This window comes from Mesocricetus auratus, unplaced genomic scaffold (genome assembly GCF_017639785.1).
Source record: "Mesocricetus auratus isolate SY011 unplaced genomic scaffold, BCM_Maur_2.0 Super-Scaffold_6730, whole genome shotgun sequence".
NCBI classification, from domain to species: domain Eukaryota; kingdom Metazoa; phylum Chordata; class Mammalia; order Rodentia; family Cricetidae; genus Mesocricetus; species Mesocricetus auratus.
In genome coordinates this window covers 73243133-73267478 of record NW_024429184.1, presented here as the reverse complement: position 1 = coordinate 73267478, position 24346 = coordinate 73243133, and the positions used below count along the sequence as shown (strand labels likewise).

Here is a 24346-nt window from a genome sequence, read left to right as displayed (position 1 = left end):
CACATGTGTGATTGTATCCTCAATGATTTGTAGTTTTTGATATCCTAAACCTGTAACTTTTCACACAATTTTCTTCATGTGTTTTAGTATTCTCCATTAACAGCAATATGCACTATGCATGTTCATTATTCACCAGAAGGGAAAAACAGTTCTCAGCAGATGGAAACCAGCTTTTCGTCTTTGTTTTCATTCTAAAGAATCAAACAGCAGTTTGGGCTTCAGCTTGGACAGCTCCAGAGGCTGTCAGACCAGCTCTGCTCAGGGCACAGTTGAAACATGCCTCCGGATTATTCAGACTTCATGAGCATCTTCTTATTTTCTGGTTAACCTCTGCTGACTTTAACTCTTATCAGACTGCACAAGGAAATTTATTCTTTTCTGTGCTCATACCATTTCCTAATATGCCATATTTGTCAGGCATGAGAGACACAGGCAACAGTCCCTCCTCTTGTCCTTCTTTTCTTATTTGTTGAGTTCCATGTCTGAGCTCTTTGGAAACTGTTAGTGTTAATTGGTATACATGTGGTCCATCAATTGCAGTGTGTGATTTATGAAAAGTTTTAGGTTCTGGGAATAGTACTCATTGCACCCAGCATATGAAATCATCTTTTCTAATGAGTGACTTAACCTTAATTCTAAGGTCAAGTGCAGTGGGTTCTAATTGGCCAGAAACTCAGGAGCACTGGACTCATTCTCTGTCTCTGAGATCTTCATATTCTTTTCTTTCTCAAGAGCTATTTAACATATCTTTTATTGGACAAGTACTCTCTATGATGTAACAGGGTGTCCAACTATAATTAGATCAGTCAAACTTCACTCAGAAAAACCTGCAGGCTTCATCTAATTAAAATTGGGGACCGATTTGTATTTTGACTTCAACCTTGTATGATACCTATAAAAAAAGCATAGTGGTTAATGGAAGTGTATAACTGCTAACAATAGTCATTTTAAAGCAATGGTTTGGGGAATAGCTTTTCTGTATGAATAACATAAACATGTACCCATGAGCATGTCTAAAAGTTAATACCTAATTGAGAGTTGGGGCAAGATCATGGAACAACTATATTAAAGAACATTTTGTTCCTTTATAGTGTATCTCACTCCATAAATACAAATGAGAAGGATGATACCTTATTTCTGATATTTCAGTGGTGACTTATGAAATTCACTTACACACTGGCATAAAGTCATGGACAGAAACAGAGTCTAATGTGTTTATGAGCCTCATTGGCACCAAATGTAATTCAGGGAAACGAAGCCTTCATGGATAGAGGGGCAACAAAGCCCAGTTTCAGTGTAGACAGGTAAAGAAAGGTCTCATCATACCTGCAGTCATTCCTCTAGTCTTAATCACGGACGACATACAAACAGAAACCTCCTGAGATGCTCGCTTGCTGTCTGCCTGGAGCTACAGGCTGCTTGGTGTTTTTCCCTGGAAGATTGTTCCAGAGTTGAAGGGACATGCACTTAACCAGGAACTACAAAGCTATAAATGAGTCCCATCATGGTTGTCATTTCCTTTAAAGTAAGACAGAAAGGATTCCTAGATAAAGAATAGTTACAATGACAATATCCCGCCAGGAAGACTAGAAACACTTTCTATAACAACTTTCAAACTAGTCTTAAGGGCTAAGCATCTCTAAGAGTTAAGGTGGCAATCAGTGCTCCAAGGCCTGGGATCTTGGAACAGAAGTAAGTGCAGAGGGTAGAATGCTACCAGTGAGTGTTCCTAGATGTGCAAATAGATGCTCAGATGAAAACACTGGCCCAATAGTCTGTGGGGTCTGCAAGGCTGTGTGGTAACTGAGGAGCATGTCTGGGCCTGGGATTCACCGCCAGCACAAATCAGGCTGTAACTAAGACATCAGCCTTACTCATCTATGAGGCTAATCAGAGAAGAGCCTGGACAGAGCCTCCAGGTGTGTGTGTGTGTGTGTGTGTGTGCGTGTGTGTATGCATGTGCATCTGTGTGTTTGAATGTGAGTCTGTGTGTGCAAGAGCACACCTGCACATGTGTTAGAACTGAGGCTGACACCTGGAAGCAGAGTAGGAATGAAGAGAATGAAAGGAAGAGCCAATAATGAGAATTCTAGAGGTTGCGTTTCTTGGCTAAAAGTGCTGGATCTCTTGAAAACTCAGTCCACAGATATGACCCTGTAGCTAACTAGATAGTTGAAGCAGGGATCTTGAGCAGTGATCAGGGACTATGCATAGATGACTTTCTCCTTGTAACCACATTTAAACTGTCTACTGAGGTTATAGCACAATAGTTATGCTATGGCAAAGTCAATAATCTTCATGAAAATTATAAAATATAATTAAAGTATAAGAGATACACATTAATAATAACATATACTATGATCATGAGTTGTACAATTCAATATATCACACTATCATTTGTTTAATTGATTGACAGTTTAAATTCACAGCTAATCAAAATCCCAGAAAGATTTTTCCTTTAATAAAATGTAGCATTCTAATTCTAAATGTTACATTGAAATACATAGTCAAACAGCAAAGAAGCTCAGCAGAGCCCAGACACAGCCCATCCTGAGGCATCCTTGGGAAAGGGCTTGCTCTTTCAGTTCATGGTTATACCTCAGACATCATTATAGACCAAAAGGAAACATTGACTCTTATTTTACATAGATATTAGGATCAGTTCAATGAAAATTTAAGTTTAAACATAAAAGAAAAACTAGAAGATAATAGAGAAAAGTTGCCACAATCTTGGGGGTAGATCAGGATCTTTAATAATTACTTATGGCAAAATGTTTATTGCATAAAATTTCTCACTAAGAGTTCTTTTAAATTAACAGATAGTCTTTTATAATTACATTGTTTAGAATATATATATATATATATATATGTATGTGTGTGTGTGCAATTCAGAGATCTTAACTACATTCACATTATTATACAACCCTCCCCACCAGCCATCTGCATAATACTTTTTATCTTGAAAAGCTAAAACGCTATCCCCACAAAGCAATATCCCCTATTCTCCTTTCCTCAGTCCCTGGCAATCTTTATTTCATATGTCTCTGTGGATTTCATCAGGTACCTCATTTAAGTGATGTTATAAGTTTGTCCTTTGTGCATCTTACTAATGTCACTTGGCATAATGCACCTATGTTTTGTCATATGTAGCATGGGGTAGGATTTTTGTCGTTTTTGATAATGAGCAGCACTCTGTTCCATGAGCCTATTCTTGTTTATCCATTTGTTCATTATTAAATTCTATTTTTTATGTTTTTTATTTATTTTTCATTTTAAATTTATATTAGAAAAAAGGTTACTTCACATGTCAATTCCAGGTCCCTCTCCCTTTCCCTACCCTCCTTCCGTGCCCTCCCACCAATCCCTCCAATATCCCCTCATTTTCCAAGGGAGGGTGAGGCCCTCCATGGGGGTGTCCATAGTCTGTCATTTCATCCAGGGCAGGGCCTAGACCCTCCCCCAAGAGTCCAGGGTGAGAGTGCATCTCTCATTGTTGGATGGGAGCACAAAGTCCATGTGTATACCCAGATAAATACTGATCTATTACCCAAGGCTCAATAGATTACCTAGGCCTCCTCACTGACATCCACATTCAGGGGGTCTTGATCAGTCCTATGCTAGATTCCCAGGCATCAGTCTGGGATTCAACAGCTAACACTTGTCAGGTCAGCTGTTTCTGGTGTTAAACCAGCCCAGTCTTGACCCCTTTGGTCATCAGTTCTCCCTCTCTGTCACTGGATTTCTTGAGTTCAGCTCAATGCTTAGCCATGGGAGTCTGCCTCTGCTTCCATCAGCCGCTGAATGAAGGTTCTGTTTCCCAGTCTCTCTGGCCATGGGATTGTAGGCTGGCACTCCCCAGATCTATGCCTAAAATCCATATATGAGAGAGCACATGCCATGTTTCTCTTTTTGTGACTGGGTTACCTCACTCAGGATGGTTTCTTCTAGTGTCATCCATTTGCCTGCAAATCTCAGGATTCCATTGTTTTTTTCTGCTGAATAGTACTCTGTTGTGTAAATGTACCACATTTTCTCTATCCACTGTTTGGTTGAGGGGCATCTAGGTTTCTTCCAAGTTCTGGCTATTACAAATAATGCTGCTATGAACATAGTGGAACAGACATCCTTGTTGTATGAATGGGCATCTTTTGGATATATGCCTAAGAGTGGAGTGTTGGGTCTTGTGGTAAGTTTATTCCCATTTTCCTTAGGAATCTCCATACTGCTTTCCAAAGTGGCTGTACAAGTTGGCACTCCCACCAGCAGTGGAGGAGTGTTCCCCTTTCACCACAACCTCTCTAGCATAAATTGTAGTTGGTGTTTTTGATCTTAGCCATTCTGACTGGATTAAGATGGTATCTCAGAGTTGTTTTGATTTGCATTTCCTGGATGGCTAAGGATGTTGAACACTTTCTCAAGTGTCTCTCAGCCATTTTAGACTCCTGTATTTAGAATTCTCTATTTAGTTCTGTAGCCCACTTTTTAATTGGATCCTTTGGTGTTTTGGAGATTTGCTTCTTGATTCTTTGTAAATTTTGGATATCAGCCCTCTGGATATCAGCCCTCTGTCAGATGTGGTGTTAGTGAATATTTTTCCCATTCTGTGGGCTGCCTTTTTGTCTTGCTGACTGTGTCCTTTGCCTTACAGAAGCTTCTCAGTTTCAGGAGGTCCCATTTATTATCAAATTCTATTTTTTAGTCTAGTTTCTTTCATCCTTTGGATGTTATGATTGATTATGCTATATGCACTAAAATTTTAAAAACTAAGCAACAGCCGAAAGGAAAGAAGGATCTACACAAAAGGAAAATGATGATAAAAATCACATTTTAATGTTAAAATTTTTACCTCTTAAGATGTAGTCAAGAGAATAGAAGGGCTATCCACACTGTATAGAGGTACTATAACATATATGAAAAAAGGGGTGTCTATAAGATGGGTGTAGAATACCCAGAGACCAAAAAGAAAACAACATGTAACCTGAATTAAAATATAAGCATGACAATTGACTATGGACTTTACAAAATAGGCTACTCATCAATACAAACACCCAATATTGCTAGTAATCAGAAAAAATAAATTCACCATAAAGTTTCACTGTGTCTAGGCCTAAAAAGAGAAAACTTACAAGGTGTTGGTATCTGATGGAACCCTGTCGACTCTCATTTGTGTCAGCATTTTCAGGACATATGATCTGTGACAGTTGGAGTATGTAAATGCCCCAAACTCAGCTATTCCCCAACAGAAGTGATTGCCATGAAAGAGCATCCAAAAACATTCTGAGAGGGATATTGCCCACAAACACTAGAATGCATAGATAATTTAAAATATTTAATAACGAAGATGAACAACCTGAAAATGTACAGAATACTATGAAAGAAGACAGCATAGGTGAACTTCATATATTCTGACTGAAACAAGTACAGAAGAAAGGAGTACCTTATAACACTGTTTACATGGGATTCCAGGCCAAGTAAAACAGAATAGAGACTGCATTTGGGAAGACTGAGTATAAAGGCTTGAGTCATATTTGTTTCTCTCCCAACATAGGGTAGAACTTTGCAGATAAAATAGTAAGTAATGAGATACTAGTGATGTAGTGGTAATGTACATTCATGCTGTAGTAGAGTAAGGACACATTGATAGAACTATTGTTCTTTTTTTACTAGAGAAAGTACTGTCTAAATGGTTCCTGAGTTTATTTATCTTGTAAGTGGACATTTTTTCCATTAAGCCTGACTTTTAGAAGAAACCATACTGAGTGAGATAATCCAGTCACAAAAAAAGACAAATAGGGTATGTACTCACTCATATATGTATTTTAGACAAGGAGCAGGGGATTGTTAGCTTAGAATCCTACCTCCAGAGAGTCTGGACCACATGGAGGACTCTAAGAGAGACATGCCTGGTACCCTGGAAAAGGGGAAGGGGACAGGATCTCCTGAAAGGATTGTGAGCATTGGGAGAGTGGAGAGGGACCTGGGAGAAAGACAGGGAAGAAGAGGATGAGAGAGGACAACATGGGGTAGAAGGAAGGTTGAGTTGGGGGAAGAATAGAGGAGAGCAGGATGAGAGATACCATAATAGAGGGAGCCATTATAGGTTTGAGGAGAGATCTTGCCCTACAGAGAGTTCCAGAAATCTACAAGGATGAAACCAACTGGCAATCTAAGCAAAAGTGGAGAGGTTACCTCAAATGCCCTCCTGTATAATGAGATTGAAGACTACCTTATATGCCATCCTAGAGCCTTCATCCAGTGGCTGCTGGAAGGAGATACAGGCCCCGACAGCTAAACACTTAACTGAATTCTCAGAAGACAATTGCAAGAGGGAGGAGTGATGAACAATGGAGTCAAGAGCAGGATGGTGAAAGCCACTGAAACAGCTGACCTGAGCAAGGGGGAACTCATGGATGAAAGGCCAGCATGGGACTGACTCAGACCCCCTGAATGTGTGTGTCAGTGAGGAGGCCTCGGCAATCTATGGGGCTTTGGGTAGTAAATTATTATTTATCCCTGGTGTACAAATAGCCTTTGGGAGCCCTTTCTACTAGGAGGGATGCTCACTCAGCCTGAAAACATGGGGTGAGGGGATAGGCCCTGTCCTTGATGATATGACAGTTTTAGGTATCCCCATAAAGGGCCTTACCCTCCTTGGTTAGCATTGGAGCATGGGGTAGTGGGATGGGGTGTTGGCAGGGGCCTAGAGAGGAGGGGAGGAAGAGGGAGCTTCGACTGACATGTGAAGCATCCTTGTTTGTAATTTAAATAAAAATAACAGAAAGAAAGACACATACATATTTTTGACAAATATGGAAAAGAATAGACAGAGAATGGTAAATGACCAGTCAGTGGAGAGATACTGATACAAGAGTTCAGGCTCACATAGGGAAAATTATTAGAGCAAGGTAAGAATGAGAAATTTACTGAGGAAGGATGTGGTAATATGGGGTATTTTACTTGTGGTGCCATTGTACATAGAGGCCTGTTGCTACAGAGGGTATCACTGCAGAGAGGTGTTATACAAGGGCATGAATAGACATTGATGTCAGTAGTGAATGACATCACTGTAGAGGGATGTACCTGCAGAAATATGTCACTAGAAAGGGGTGTCACTTTAGAATGATATCACTAAAGTGGAGTGTCACTATAGAAAGTTATACTTGTAGAGGAATACCTCTATAGTAGGATGCCACTGTAGAATGATGTCACTGTAGATGAATGTCACTAAAGTGAGATGTCATTATAAAGTGATGTCACTACATAATAATATCAATAGAGACAGACATTACTACAGAAGAATGTATCTGTGGAAGGGTGTCACTGTAGAAGGGAGTACCTGTACAATAATGTAACTATAGAGGGATGTTACTAAAAATGGATGTCACTCTGGAAGTGTACACTATAGATGGAAATACCTGTGAAGGGACGTCCTAAGGAGAGGTGTCACAATAGAAAAAATGTACCTACAGAATGTTGTCATTATAATGAGTGTTACTAAAGGAAGATATCTCTGTAGAGGAATGTCACTATGAGTAGGTTTCACATAGTTGGGTGTCTTTGTAGAAGGTGCCACTAGTGAGTGATATTACTATAGAGAGCAGTCACTGTAGAAAGGTGGCACTATAAAGGGTTAAACATTTAGAGATTGTCACTATAGAGAGATATCAGTGATCAAGCATGTCATTGTAGGGGAATGTCATTATATTCTGTTATCACTGTATATAGATGTCTTTGTAGAAGGTGTCAACAAGAAAGAATGCTGTTAATACAGAGGAAAATTACTGAAGTGGGGCATCACTATAGAAAGGTATCCTATAGATAGGTGTCATTCCTTGAGGATATCACTCTAGAAGCATTATAGAATAAGGAACATTGACTGTTACAGGGTGTAACTAAAGAGAGTGTCATAATAGCAAGTGGCATTACAGAGTGATTCCAGTATATAAAGATGTCACTATCCAGATATACCACTAAAGATGTGTGCCATTGCAGAGGATGTTGCTATATGTGGGAGTCACCGTTGAGGATCTCACTTTAAAGAGAGACAAAACTTTTGGTAGATGTCAATATAGTGAAGTATCACTATTGAAGAATTTCAGTGTGTGGGGATGTTGGGAAGAGGAAAGGCAGGGAAGCAATGGAGAGAGGGAGACACCATGTAACTGCCAAAGGAGTAAACATGCCAGCGCATTAGGTAAGATACAGCCTCATGGCAATACAGAGTTTAATAGAAATAGGTTAATAAGAGAGAACTAAGTAATAAGAATCATGAGACATCAGCCAGACAGTTTATAATTAATATAAGCCTCTGTGTGTTTATTTGGGACTGACTAAACAGCTGCGGGTCTGGGTGGAACAGAAACTCTGTCTCAGGGATGTACTACACAAAGATGTTAGTAGAGAGATATTTCAGTATAGAGAAGTGTCACTATAGAATGATCAACATGATGGTATGTCACTGAAGAAGGTGTCAGTACACAGGATTGTCAATATAGAAGAATATAAATATAGAACAAAGTTACTATCAGCCTCATTGTAGAGAAATGTCACTTTATATCAGGACACTGTAGAGAATGTGACAAAGATGTGTCAGCATAGAGCGATATTTTTGTAAACATTGCTTAGTGCCATCAGATATGTCAGTACACAGATATGTATCTAGAAAGGGGGTAATAACAGAGAATTGTCACTATAGAGTGATGACAATGTAGAGTGATATGAGTCTGGTGGTGTGTTAGCAAAGAGAAGTGTCAATACAGATGTTTAGCTATTGTTTCTGCATATAGATGTCACTAGAAAGTGACAGTAGAGATAGCAGTCGCTGTAGAGGGCTAACTCTGTATAAAGCTGTTATTGTAAGGGCTGTCACTGTAGAAGAATATCAAAGTAGAGGAGTTCACTATGGAGTAATGTCATTGTAGAGGAATATCATTACAAAGAACTGACACTGTAGAAGTGTATTATAATGAGGGGTGTCCTGTAAAGTGATGCAACAATAGAGGAGTTTTTCTATAGAGGTGTGTCAATTTAGAAGGGTGTCACTAATAAGGGATTTCCCTATAAGTACGATCACTTTATATAGGTATTACTTAAGGTGGATAACAGTAGAATAGTATATCACTGTAGAGTGCTGTCAGTTTAAAGTGCTGTCATTAGATGGACATCGCAATAGAGGGATGTCACTATATATAGGTATAACTAAGGAGGGAATTTGCTCTAGAATGTGTCACTGTAAAGGGATATCACTATAGTGTAGCATAACTGGGAAAAGGTGTAACTTTAGAGAGTGACATGGTAGAGGAATGTCACTTTACAAGAGAGTGATTATAGTGAGTGTTGCTATGGAGGGGTGTGACATTAAATGAGTGACACTGTAAAGGCATTTAACTATAGAAGGCTGTCACTATTTAGGGCTACAAATTTAGGAAGGGTAACACTATAATACAGTGTTACTATAATAGGGTGTCCTTACTGTGGTATGTCACTACATGGAGATATTACTAGAAATGGCACTGTTATCACTGTTATAGAGCAATACTGTTAAAAAGTCATTTCTCTGTAAAAAGTGTTACAACAGTATGCATCATTATAGAGGAATACCACTATATCATGTCACCACAGAGGGTGTCACAATAGGGAAGTGTCAATGTAGGTGGTCCCTATAGAGAGATGCCACTATAAAATCATTTCTTTACAAAAGGATGTTAGTACAGAATGATGTCACTACAGAGGGTCTTATTGCAGCTGTATCATTATAAAATGATGCCATTCTATACTGTCACCATAGAATGGTGTACCTGCAAAAGCTATCATGGTAGATCCACAATGCATTTTTCTACTATTTTTCTGAAGTTTGGACATGGATGGAAATAAAGCAGGTGGTAGAATTCCTGGGATTTTCATTATTGAAGACTTTTATTTTGCTTTTAATTAAAAATATCTTATGTATATAAGTATCTTATTTGTATGTGTATCCTCAATATGTATTCTTGGTGCCATGCAAGTCAGAAGAGGGCATAGGATGTCTTTGAAGTGAAGTTACAGAAAAATAGTTGAGTCACCACATGGGTGCTGAGAACCAAACCTGAGTCCTTTGAAAGAGTAACAAGTTCTTCCATAATAAGCTCAGCCCCTACTTTAAAGATAAGATATAAGAAATTCTTTGAGAGACTAATATATTTTGGCCGTATGCAACACCCTCCCCACCCCAACCTACCAGATCAACTCACATTTCCCTACCAATATAACTTTGAATTCTCTTATACAAACAAACAAACAAACAAACAAAAAACCAAACACAATTGAATCCAGCTTGTATTGCTCAATTGCTCTTTAGTGTGGGGCCTGCTCCAGAGTGTAATCACCTTACCAGAGGTCTTGAAATTAAATGAAAATTACTCTACTTTTCACAGCATCTATCAATTGCTGATGCTTCCCCAATTCCTATCACAATTACTTGAGAGATGCACTGATCTATGGGTATAGAATAAGTCACTGATAGTCATTTTAATTCTAAGTCTACTTAGCAGAATGACAGTAATAGGATCTCCTCCATTGCCTATGACCTATCTAGCTATAGATTCTTGCCTTCTTTGACAGTACCAAGTATGAGTTTCATCTTATGGAACTTTCTTTAGATGTAGTCAGAAAGTTTTGGTTACTTCCATAACAATCATGCCACTATTGTACCAATGGGCATATCTTGTCACGTCAATTGTTATATCTGGGTAGGACTGATGATTGCTTTCTTCATATGGTAACACCTTCCAGCACTATGACAGCTAGCTATCATAGATTAAGATTGCAATACATAGTGATATATTATTTATGATTTATTAAAACTTGCCTGAGGATTCAGAAAGGAACCAAGCTACCAGAGAGCTGTTACCTCTAAAAGCGTTGGGTATTTCCTGTTTTAAATGGGGCTGGAGAATCAATGCCTGATATTGACTACTGAAGACCCTACTGGTATCCTTTATGGTCCACTACTCTAGTGCTGGGATTAAAGGCATGTGATCCCTGGTGCTGAGATCATCTTTGTGTGAGCTGATTCCCTTTAGGACTGAACCAGTCTTGTGTAGATCTGGGTGGCCTTGGACTCATAGAGATCTGTCTACCTCTTAACCCTGAATCCTAGGATTAAAGTTGTATAGCACCACATCCTAGCTTCTGGCCACTGAGATTAAAGCCTGGATTCTATGACTTGTGGCTGACTTTATGCTCTGAATCCTCAGGCGAGCTTTAATAAATCATAAGTAATACATCACTAAACAAATAAGTGCCAGTTTGATGTTTGATAACTCAAGTCTGTGGTCTCTTCAGCACAGGATCTTAGAGATCCTCCTCTTTGCCATGCTACATTTATTCCTATGTGTGAAAACAACCCTTTCTCTTTTAAAACACAAGAGGGTAATACATTTGTTTTTAATCTTCTGCCTGTATCCCAAAGTAATTCCCAGCAAGCACCCCACTTTGCAAATGTTGAGATCCCGACCACACTGCTTCCTCCATTCCTCCATTGTTTATGACTCTGTAATTTGAGTCACAAGTGCAAATTGCTTGTGTATGGAAAGGTATACATGTATATAGGTGCTTTTAGAAATGATTCGGGGCCTTGCTTTGGTATAGAAGCGTCAGTCAGGTGATATAGAAAGTCTAGCCCACCCTTGCAAGGCTGGAGTGAAGACAGGGCACTAAGAGCAGCTGGGCAGAAACTATGGGTGAAAGAACTCAGCTGGAAAACCCAGAGGTCTGGAATGTGTATGAGAACATATTTTAACCATAGCTGTTTCTATAAAATAAAGAAAATAAAGAGAGCAGTGTGATTCTGAATTTTTGCCATATGAAATTACTCATACAGGAAGGGCTGTCTGTGGAGAAAGCTCTTAAGAAAACTGATTTGTCTTCCGAGGAAGAATTTGTTACAGGAACTTGTTGCAGACATGGAGATGTTACGGTAAAATTCTCTCAAGGATTTTTTTTTTGTTCAGTTTCTTTTCTCTTTTCCTTTTTAGTCACTTGAGATGGAATTTGCTTATGTAGTTCAGGCTGACTTTGAATTTATAATCCTACAGCTTCGGTCTTCTGAGTAGCTGGAATTACAAGCAAGTGCCATCGGGCCTCAGTTCATTTCCATGTTAAGAAGGGTAGCATGCCATTATTAGTATCAGTGCAGTTTGTCTGTGGATAACTAATCTCAGAGGATAGACAGGAAGCATCATGTTGCAAAAAATTATAAAATTTCAGAATATCAAGAAGTTTTTGAGTTGCAAAGTTGAATAAAACAGACACCTGGGTCCAGTCACAGATACTGTGATCTAGCAAGTAGCTAGTAACAAGGAATGAATGCGTTCTGTTCTATGGTTTTAACGTGGCACATAGGAAGTCTGATTTGCATGAACTTGTTTACAGCTTAAGAGTTCTTCACTGGGGGCTGCTCTAGGCTGGGCATTTTGGCAGAGGCTGGGCTTGCAATGGTGGGCAAGATACAGGCTTTCTCGGCTCTCACATCCAGGGTGGGTCAAGTGGCAGCAGATAGACAGCAGATGAAAATTTTTATTAAGTTAATAAATTGTGATAAGTATTTTGTTTGCTATCTGAAGAATGAAATTATGCCACATGGCAGAGAAGCAACTGAGTCCTAAAATAGGAGGATCTCCAAAGGCGAAGATGAAATGTGGTTGGTAGGTGGAATACATGCTAGACTTTGAATACTTGAGGGTTGTGTTGAGCTTCTCAGACTGATGGGAATAGATGAAGTGAAACTTAGAAAAAGTTGATTTTACACTGAAGTAAGATTTCTCACCACTAACATTAATGATGTTATGGCCTGGTGATTCTTTATTATCGGGTTGTTAATACTATTCACCTTGCCCTAGGGGCTTGGTGTCTTTAATCATGCTGGTATTTTGCCATAGTGTTGTGTATCTCTGTGTGGTCAGAGCTGGTCACAGCACACAGAGAAGAAGAGAAACATAGAAAGACTGTTCAGCAGATGATATGGCCACTGTGCTCACAGCTTCTGGACACGGTTCATTCATCAACGGGAATTTACTCACACAGTTCATGCACCCCTTCCAGACACCAAGAGATGCCAAAGAAGAAGGGGCATCCAGTAGTATTTCACACCACTTTTTCAGTGTGAAATCTTTTATGCCAAACATTTTGGGGGGGTCCCACCTAGCTTGCCACTTGATGATAATGAAGATATACTGTCCCCGTTTGGAGTTTGTAGTGTCATTATTACAAGAATTTAAGAATGGACTCAATTGGAGGCTCAATAACAGTTTTGTTAGAGTTTAAAAGGAAACCTCAGGCCAGGTGAGATGGAAGTATTGGAGACTTTCCAGAGGAGAGGTGTGGAGAAGAAAAGGAAGATGCCTATCCAACCATTACTGTTTGAGTTAAGATGTCATAGGGGTCAACCACCTGGCAGCAGGCAGTCACACAGTGATGAGGGCTTTAAAGATGAAGTAAAAAAAAAAGCCAAAGCATTAGGTTAGTTCATAGTGCTGGGGTGAGCACACTGGGAACAGAGAAGGAGAGAAATATAGGAGAAGTTATGCTTTTCTGAATAATTAAAATAATCAGACAGGCTGATGAAGCTGCATGCTTGCCGCTCAAGGAAGCAGGAATTCTGGGAAGGGAAAGTACATTATCGCGCTAGAGGAATAGTTATTCCTTTACACCTCTTTTTCACGGCTCAAGGTGAACCTACTTTCCTAGAAGTTGTCCCTTACCAGCTTCTTAACTCTGTCCAACTAGAAAATTAGGTCTCCACTTAGGTCAGAGATTTCATTCTCTTGGCCAGAAGTTTTTCTTTAATGGGTCCTTAAAGCTGCTGTGTCATCTTCATGATGGAAATACATGATTTTAATATTTTAATACAGTTGAATTTAACAATATGCTATTTTTTAAATGGGTCAGCAGACATTTTGTCTTATTTTACAAAAAGGCTTCTGTATTCCAGTGAGGAGAAAGGAAGGGAAGGAAGGAATGAGGGAGGGAGGGAGAGAGGGAGAGGAGAGGGAGGGAGGAATGAGGGGGAGAGGGAGGGGAATAGAGAAGGGCAGAGAGACAATGAAGAGGGAGTAGGAGAGAAAAAATAGAGGGAATGACAAAAAGAGGAGGGAGTGGGAGAGGGAAATGCAGAGAAAGAGTGAATATAAAAGAAGAGAAGAGTAAGAAGCCAAGACAGGAAGAGGGAGAGAATCACTCACATATACATATGTGCTTATATGTACATGTGTATATTGCTTCATCTGTAATTGACATTTATGTAGAACATGATGATAGGAGCCACTTTCATTTTTTTCCATACTGTACTAGTACCATAACTACAACATTTTTACCCAAGGGTTCTACAAAGTCCCCTTTATTATAGACCACTAGTCTTTGCTTTGTGTGGTTTCTGCATGCACAGGGTTCAGTTACATTTTTTTGTTGATTTTCTTAACAGATCAGTCACCCAACCTTGTGGTTCAAATCCAGTGGACTTTGTTCACTTTAAATACCTTAATGAAAATGTGCCAAATACAACCTCAACAGCCAATTTCTTGATCCACAAATCATTACTTGACTAACAGGTGTCCACCCTGATCACTGACGAAGCACATCTCTTCTGTTGGAGTCTATCTGGTAGTAAATGACCAGTGTGCATGTGTTTTTAAGTTCAGGCCCAGACAAAAAGGCATGCAATTGGTTGCTTACTTGTTCACCAGTGATGAACCCATTGGAGCAGTTTAAAACACAAAAGAGTTAAAGGCGAGTTTGAATCAAAGAAGGAAGAAATGATAATGCTGATGTGAAGTTCAAATGTGATGTATTGGCCTTGGGAATGTTGACATTGCCAATTAGGCAGCCAGGGGAACCCAGTAAAGGCGCCGAATGAATACCATAAGTGAGGAAACTATTCTGACAGCAGTATGGAAGTGTTGATAAAGACGCTAAAGAAATGCTTCTACAATTTATGACATTGGAAACAGCAATGATGAGATGGGGGCACTTGTTGCAAGCTCACACAGGAGGTTAGAGGTTTGCTAAGGCACAAAAAGGAGAACTCTGCACTGCGATTAGCAAAAGGAAGATGGCATACAGTATTCAAATTATTTTAGTTGTTTTTAACACACAAATATTTTATAATATTATTTTAAATTAGTATATATTAAACATCATCTTGACAATTTACTTCATTTTCATGAATATCCTTATCTCAAAATGAGAGGTATTTGATGACCAAAATGTTGAAAGATCATCTAACAGTGCCTCTTTCCTACTGGCTCCCATTGCAGGTCTTTTGTGGCCTCACACTGCTGTGCAAAGCAGGACACCCTGCATCAGGTTTCTAGAGAAGGTATGTCAGCTCATATATACATTGAAGGTTCTTTATTACTTTAATTGCTGTGGACTCATAATACATTTTAGCAGCTAACAGGGTGAGTTTTTACCTTGCCCTCTTTCAGAAATGCTCTGATAGTTCTTTGGACCTTTGTTCATCTGTGTAAACATTGCCACTTGGTTATCAACTTCCTAGTAGAACTCATGATGGACTTTATTTAATCACATTTTAGATTAGTTTGTGGGAAACTCATCACTCTATTATCTGGCTAGTGTGAAGTAGCTCTTGAATTCATTTTGCTATCTTTCCTTAGATTTAGATGATCTCTCTGTAAGTTATATGACATCTTATTTGTTGGGGACTGCTAGAACCTTGAACAAAATGGAGTCTGTCAGCCATTTCTTGGCCTTCTGCCTATGTGACTGCGGGCACACATGCCCTTGAGACAAAGGAAAAAGTTAACCACAAAAGTTAAATTTACACAGGGCAGCCCACCCGCCTAGCCAGGGGAAGTAACCCTTATAGAACAATTGCCTTTGTTGGCAAAGGGTTAATGTGTTCCTTTGGATGCTTTTACCATAATGATAGGCTGAAGTAACCCTTATAGAGCAATTGTCTTTGTTAACAAAAGGTTAATGTGTTCCTCTGAATACTTTTTACCCCTCCCTAATTCCTGCACCTGGCTTACGCTGACAAGCATTTGCGGAATGCAACTGATGGAAAATTACAGCTTCGTCTTTACCTTATTTGGTGTATATTTGAGTTGAGACTTGATTGGCATGCTTGTACTGCCTCCCTGAGATTCTCTTCCTATAAAAACTATCTTACCCCAAGAATAAACACTCTTGATCAGCAAAAGTTGTCTTGAGCCTGTTTCCCTTAACCTCTTGAAGTTTGCCTATTAAGATCGGATCTGCTCGTGAAGACCCACCAAATTAGTAGCGACCCTCATCACCTCATCCCCACGGGTCGGGGGTCCCCTCCAGGGGTCGCACTTATTTTAAATTTATCTCGAGATTCTGAATTTTATAGTAATTAAACTTTGTAGCTTTAATTGAATCAATTATTTTTAAACTATACCTCTCTGGTTAACGGGAATGTTCTGGAGTTTTAATGCTTTCTTCTAGCACATCAGCTTTCTTTATCCTTTTCTTTTTCCTTCCTTCTTTCCTTGGGCCATTCACTGCATCATGTTTCTCTGCCTTTGTCAAGTGTAACAAGCAGTGAAGTTTTATATTAAGAATGGTGATGGATTCTGAGTTCTTGTTATTTTACCATGAGTCTATATCTAAGTGTAGCTGAAGTGCACTTGTCTGTTTGTCTTGCCCTTTGTTCTTGGAGTAAATGTGTTTACACAATCTGTAAGAACTCTATAGAGAATTTGCATACATTCAAATACAGTCTCGCTCTGTCTTTACCACCTTGTATTCCTCACACCATCACCTCTCAGTGGCACAGTTTAGATGTGCAGATTATTTTATGGAAATTGCCTGATAAAATGTTTTCTAAAGAACATTCTCAGAGTCTATGATTAGAACCACAATACATCAAATTTATCTTTGTTTGCACAGCTAATGCATGGTTTCTGGAGAACATTGTTGTTGATTATAAAGAGGAAGAGAGCTGTCAACAGGTGCCATTTACATGCCACAGGTGTGCTGCCATCACCACAAAGTTACCTCCCAGTTTATGGCAGCCACATCACCCAGCATGCCTTTCCCAGCTATTGGACCACACTATTCTGTTTATTTAAATAAGAGCCAAAGCTTCTCTCTCAGGAAGATCCTCCTCAGCAGCAAGCACTAACAATCCCACCTTTGTAAGAGTCAACATTTGTTCCTTCTATGGTGAGCACTGAGCTAGAAAGAAAACTGGGCTCCCTCTTAGAGACCAGTTTCTGCGTCTGCTTCTCAAATACGTTCTTAGCTTTCTGCTAGTTCTGCAAACTTGCTATACTCAATGTCTCTAAGGCTCAATATCCTTACAAGTAATATGGAAGTAAAACTTATTCTTCTTAGTGCATTTAAAAAATTTAAGCTCAATACAAATTTTGTGTTTGAACCCTGAATTCTATTGTGCTTTACTACTGCAGTGTAGATATTGTAAGATAATCAAGTTTCAAGTGCCACTCAGATTCCCTGGCCATGTGGCCACAGGTGAGCCACTGAAACTCTATGACCTTCAGCTTTAATAATTTTATGAAAATTATTAAATATTTCCTACATACTCTATAGAGTTGTTATAAATTGAAAATCAAATGTACTTAAAATATATGATGTGAAAATATAAAATGTAAAATTAATTTTAAAAGTTATTAAGTAGATTATAAAAATATATTCATTTATTCATTTAGTCCTTGCCCTTAGTAATGAACACTCACCATATCAAGACATCAGGAAGATCTTACCTGTAGACAAAGCTAGAGAGCTAGGGGTACTGGGAGCTTAGCAGGTAGCTTGGCCTGCTGTCCCAAACATAATGTATATCCTTCCAGACCTACAGGGAAGCATACTGGCTGCCTGGATTTTACATAGTTATTTTTGTTTCTAAGTAATATTTTCTGTAACTTAATAATGAATTATATTGTCTCCACAAAACAATTTGTAACACCTCTCTGTCCATTTTCCCCTCAATATGCACACATTAAAAATGCATGTGCATCACAGTAGTGTCACCATTCACAAAATTCAACCCCATGAGGAGAATTAACCAGGGAGGAGGTGAAGGGAAAAGACTGACACTTTCTGAACTGGATTCAAATCACTGTTTTTTACTGACTGGTTCTGAAAATCTCAGTCTAATTTTACAGAAAATGGTGACATAGATGCCTGTTTGGAAATTTTAAGCAATGAGTATGATGAACCTGTAAAAATGCCACATTAATACATTATAGGGTAGTAGATGTCATTGCCATGGAAGCATGACAGACTAAACGGTGCTTCAGACCCAAAGCCATACATATGAACAACTGAGAAAACCATACATCTATTTCTAAACTGTTTGTCAAGTATTTTGAAATCTGAAAATAAATGACTTTTATTTTTTTTAAATCTTGTTTCTGAATAATCCAATATGGTAGCCATTAGCCACATATGGCTAATTAAATTTAAGTTAATTAAAATCAAATCAAATTAAAAAGTCAGTTGCTTGATTGCCCTAGCTACATTTGAAACACTCACAGATGGTTAGTGGCTGCTATATTGGCTTGCACACACACAGCATTTGGTTGTATTGCAATCTAGGTATTGGTATCATAGGAAGCTATGTTTAATATTGTACAATAGAGTTTAACTGCTTTTAATGTTATAATGCCTATGAAATGCTACAAAGAATAAATAAGGGATGATTATTTGTCTATTGTACTCTAAATTTATCTCATTTAGCAAAACCTTGAGAGTCAGATTCTTTTCAGAGACAAAAAAAACTAATTTTATTGGCAAGGAATAGGAGTCAAGATGGAGGTGACATAGTCCACATCTCAGAACAATTGAAAATTTTAAAACTTTAAAAACTGGACTCATAAGGACAAAGAAATGTAGTCAAAATTTATAAGGTGTTTTACTGTTAGTATTATTGTTATTAAATGCTGTAGACAAGTCTATTATTGCCTGTTATCATCAGTTGAAGTATAAAGAAATTTCATTTCCCTTGATTTTCTTTCTGGGGACCCAGATTTAGAAAAGACTTAAGGAGAAAAATTCATGCTGCTTTTACAGGGGTGAAAGAAAGCACAGAGACAAGGTTGTGTCATAGATCAATCAGCCAGAACATAGGGTCTCCAGGTGCCTGGGAATCCTGGGCAATCTCTACTGAATATTTTGATGTATTGTTTTCCATGATTACAGTGTAATTTGAGAACTATTTTCCTAGAAATGGGTGCCTGCACTCAAGGCTGAGTTTTAACTGAAGTCATTTTGTCTGAAAATTCGACTGAGAATTTGAAGTTTGAAAGATATGGATTTTAGTCTTTTCCTACCGTAACCTATTAGCTACTTATTTAAATCTCTTAAATTATAAACAAAACCATACAGAAGTTTGATTCTGTCATGGGACAATCTAAGATCTCCCTGTCTATCTTCTGGTCTGCCTAATGCCTAGAGATACAGTTACTGTGCTCTTCTCTGAGCTTTATCATCTATCCAGAAGTCCACATGTGGACTCTTTTTGAAGTGGGAAAGAAAGACAGAGAAAATTAAGAAAAATGACAAGGAAAGGAGTCCCTCATGCTAGGATCTAGTTTGCCTTAAATGTAAACTAGAGTCAAGAAAGTTCAATACAACTAATAGAGGCAAACCACCTACAGCAGTGGTTCTCAACCTTCAATATGCTGCAACCCTATAATACAGTTCCACGTATTGTGGTGAACAACTCCCAACCATAAAATTATCTTGTTGATATTTAGTAACTAATTTTTCTATCACTATGCAACATAATGTAAATATCCGATATACAGGATGTCTGATATGTGAACCCCAAAGGGGTCATGACCCACAGGTTGAGAACTGCTGGCCTAGAGAGTTAATTTATGTTTTTCTAAAGCCATCTCAAACAAGGATGTCAGAAACAACAAATAAAATCTAAACAACGCATCCCATGAATACTTTACAATCTCATTTACAGATGGAAATTCTTTAAGATAAGAAAAATGGGTAAATTAGATTGTATAATTTTACTTAACTTGACAATTAAATTTAACGTACTTATTCATTTATTTAACATCCTGAATGTATTCTCCCCTCCCTCCTCTCGCCCTAGTCACTCTATCCCTGCTCTGTTCCCACCCCCAATCTACTCCTTCTCCTGTTCTGTTTAGGAAAGAACAGGTCTTTCATGAGTATCAACAAAACACAGCATATGAAGTTGCAGTAAGACTAAGTACCTTCCCTTGTATTAAGGTTGAGGAAGTCAACCCAGCATGAAGAATAAAGTCCCAACAGCCTATAAAATAGTTGGAGACACCCCCTATTCCCACTGTTAGGAGTTCCACAAGAGAACCAAGATACACAACTAGAACGCACATGCAAAGGACTTAGGTCAGTCCCATGCAGGTTCCCTGGTTGTCAGTTCAGTCTCTGTGAGCTACTTTTGAGCCCAGGATAGACAACTCTTGTGGCATATGCCTTTAATCGAAGCTCTCAGGAAGGTGCAAGCAGATCTCTGTGAGTTCTAGGCCAGCCTGATCTACAGAGCTAGTTCCAGGACAGCTAAGGTGATTACACAGAGAAACCCTGTGAAATTAAAAAAAAAAAAGAAAACGAAATTTGTAACAATAACTTATATTTGAAATGTGACCTAATGTTTAAATTTTGTTGTAAATACATTTTTGAGCAATGCAATTTAGGATACCACAAGATCATATACATAGCCATTATAAAGTCACCAAAGTATGTGTGTCTTTCAGCAACCCTGCATCCAGTGTCTTGACTTAGTTACCAGCCTTTAATTGTATCTCTGTCTAAATACTTTTTCATCTCACTAACTTGCTTCATTCTAACACACCCTGAAGTTCTTATCTGAGGCACTGTCAAGGCTCTAGCTTTATCTGGGTGAGGTCCCTGTGCAGAAGGAGCTCTGGCTGCTGGTGGCAATGCTGAGCTAAATCTCATTGCCAGCAAGCTAACAACCTGACCTCTCAGCAGACCAATGCATGCTCTGAATCTGTCCAGGAATTTTCTCTGTAGATCAGGATGGACTCTAACTCAGGGATCTGCCAGCCTCTGCCTCTGGAGTCCTGGGATTAAAGGTGTATATCACCAACCACATCCAAGTAAGTCCTTTGAAAAGTTAGAAACTTAGCTGGGTGAGATAGTGCCCTGAGCTCACCACTCCCTTTATTCCATTTTGTAATCTGTTTATCTCTGGACACATAACTTTTAGCTCAATTCCATTTTTGGTGTTTTTCTCAATTATTTTTCCTTGCTCAACTTACTCTGTTTCATTGCATGCATGCTCTAAGTAACTTCCATAAGACAGTGGCAAGACTGAGTGGGAACTGCTCCCCAGGAAGTGAGCCAGGTGGCCTGGGTAGGGAAAGGACATACCAGCTGCTGAAAGGTGTCATTTGGGGCACCAACTTTCCTCCAATAAAGTTTATCTGGTGGTGATCATGTGTTTTCTCTTTACTCAGACCAGAGAGAATCTGTTCAGACTGGACACACTCACTCTTTTTTGAGACCTCAAGTTGGAAAATGTCTGAAGATCTCAGCTGATGAGTGGCTGAGAGCAGCTGTGGGGCCCATGTTGTTGTTACTCTCTTCCCTCCTCTTCTTTCATTCATGAAACAAGTGCTAAGCTTACAAAAATGTCTATGCATTGAAGGGTAAGATAGTTATCCTTTAACGAATGCACCTGAAAGATGTTTAATCAACGTAAAACTATTGTTACTACATGTTAATTTCCACGTGATCATCTTAGTTTTAGATGGTGGCATATCTCTCTTTACATTTGTAGTACTCATGCTAAGAAAATACAAAGAGAAAACTATCAGTTGGATTACTTTCATCCATTGAGATTTAACCTTGTCTCCATGGGACAGGTCTTTGGGGAGGTCTTAAGTGTAAAGAAAGAACAGAGGGCATTGATCAGAGAATGCAAACTGGGTTATACATTTAGCATCCACCAATCATCTTTGCCCACAAAGACTTAAATATTCACCAAAGTGGGATAACTGGCAACTTCTAGTCCTTCAATTTGACATATAAGCTAAAACCTATCTGAACATCACAAGAGGCCTCAGAATGGCTTTTTTGTCATCAATTACATCCGTTTCTGTCTCAATTCTGCCATCATCAGGTAGAGAACACCATAGTTAGCATTTTGCCACTGAGAAAACCAAGATTTTGAATGAAGTGGCTTGTACAGGCTAGGGAATAATATAAGCAGGACTGACAATCTCGACCCTGTAGTCTGACCAGCCCATGGACCATTCACAGTTTTATCCCACCACTATGTAGATCATGTAATGTTGGTATCCTGTGACTTTAAGGAGGCCCAGAATATTAAGTCTTATCCAATACTTTCATGGCTTACGTTATACACAGATACACCCTATATTGTATATTTTACTTTTTTCATTAAATCCTGTTTAAAACAGGTTATTTGACCATAGAGGAGAAGAGCTCCATCTCATCTGAAAGCTACATAGCTAATATCCAAGAAATCATTGAATTAATACATTATTGCAAGTTGTCCTAAAATATTAAAGTGTGTGTGTGTGTGTGTGTGTGTGTGTGTGTGTGTGTGTGTGTGTGTGTGTGTACTGTGTGTATACCGTAGTTCAGAATTCTACATTTGGACAAACATTGAGATGATCTGAATGAAAATGGTCTTGGTCTAGTCGGTAGGACTGACTGCTTTTTTTCTGTGGATGATATATTTTACAATTGATAATTAAAACATATGAAGAGTAGAATAACCTTCATGTATTTTAATGAGATATTACCTGTCTGAAATGTAGCTGAGACAGTTTTCTCCAGTTCCATGGACTATCTGTTCATTCTGCTGATAGTTTCCTTTGCTAGACAGGCCTCCTTACCAGGTATCTCACGACTCTGGCATGTCTGACATCTTAGAGTATCCAAGGTAATCCAGGCTGCAACTTCACAACTTCACCCAATAGCCACTCTAGGCCTCCATTCAAGGACTCCTCTGACACTTTCCTGGCCTCAGTAACTTTCCTTAGGTGTGGCAGCAAATTCCATAGCCCCATTTCTTGTATCCTTAACTCTAAAACCAGGACCACATGACTGAAACTGCCAAGACCTTTTGTTTGCTGGGGCTGGATCATAGCCCCTACATTCAATGAGTCTTCATCAGATTTCTGTTTTGATTGCTTCTTTGCTATCTAAGCTTGTCTGTACATGAACTTGCTCTGTAGATCAGGATGGCCTCTAACTCAGGCATCTGTCAGCCTCTGCCTCTGCAGTCCTGGGATTAAAGGTGTGCATCACCACATCCAGTTCTAACGTTTTCTTTAAGTCCTTTAACAAGTTAGAAACTTAGCTGGGTGGGATCATGTCCTGAGTTCGCCAGCCCCTTTATTCCATTTTGTAATCTGTTCATCTCTTTGAACACAGAACTTATAGCTCCATTCCATTTTTGGTGTCATTTTTCTCCTCAAATTTCCTTGCTCAGTTTGCTCTGTTTCATTGTATATTTTCATTAGAGTTAACACTTGTAACTAGACAACAGAGTCTATACTGGGGTGTTTTGAGATTTCCCCTGCCAAGGGAATTAATCCCAAACTCTTCACTTTAGCCTCAGACAAACTTTTTGGACAAGGGCAAAAAACAGCTGCATTCTTCACCAAAATAACACAAAAACAACTTCTAGGCAACTTTCTAAAATCCTTCTCCTCAGAAATCTCTTGAGCCTACACAGTTCAAATCACCTTTAGTATCACTGTCTTTCATGCTTCTACTGGTATGGTCCATTAAACAGTGACTACAGCATCCCACAGTTTTCCTAACTCAAACCCCCAATGTCCAAATTCCTGCAAACACAAGCACTGTCAGGCCTTTCCCAGAAATACCCCTGTCTCTGGTACAAACTTTTGTCTTAGAGTTTCTATTGCTGTGAGGAGATACTGTAATCATGGCAACTCTAAAAAAGGAAAACATTTAGTTGGGGTTGGCTCACAGTTCAGAGGTTCAGTCCATTATCTTCATCATGAAACATGGTGGTATGCAGGCAGGCGTGGTGTGGAGAGGTATCTGACAGTTCTACATCTTGGACAAAGAAAACAGTAAGTAAAACTGAGTCACTGAGTGGTATCTTGAGCATACATGAGCCCTGTAAGTCTACCTTCACACATACTTCTTCTAATAAGACCACACCTACTCCAACAAACCATATCTCCTAAAAGTGACACTCTCTTTGGGAGCCAATATCTTTCAAACAACCACAGTATTCTTTCTACTAAGGACTCCTTGCACTAGTCATGGTTTTTGTGTTTACAAATGAATTTTAAAAAATGTTTTCTTTCAGTTATGTGAAGAATGTAAGCGAAAT

At 38.9% G+C, this 24346-nt stretch overlaps 1 protein-coding gene across 9 annotated transcripts in view; it reads left to right on the top strand.

Annotated features, from left to right (window-relative positions):
• The window catches only part of Rp1 (RP1 axonemal microtubule associated), a 370803-nt gene that overhangs the window by 341251 nt on the left and 5206 nt on the right, over positions 1-24346 (top strand). For 3 of the 9 annotated variants that reach the window (XM_040741510.1, XM_040741511.1, XM_040741502.1), the window contains 2 exons: positions 11861-11956; positions 15291-15352. The gene's annotated coding sequence lies outside the window, so the exon portion shown is untranslated. Of the gene's footprint in view, positions 1-11860; positions 11957-12602; positions 12684-15290; positions 15353-21464; positions 21657-24346 lie in introns of all 9 variants that reach the window. The other 6 variants (XM_040741505.1, XM_040741509.1, XM_040741507.1 and 3 more) reach the window with 5 other exon arrangements.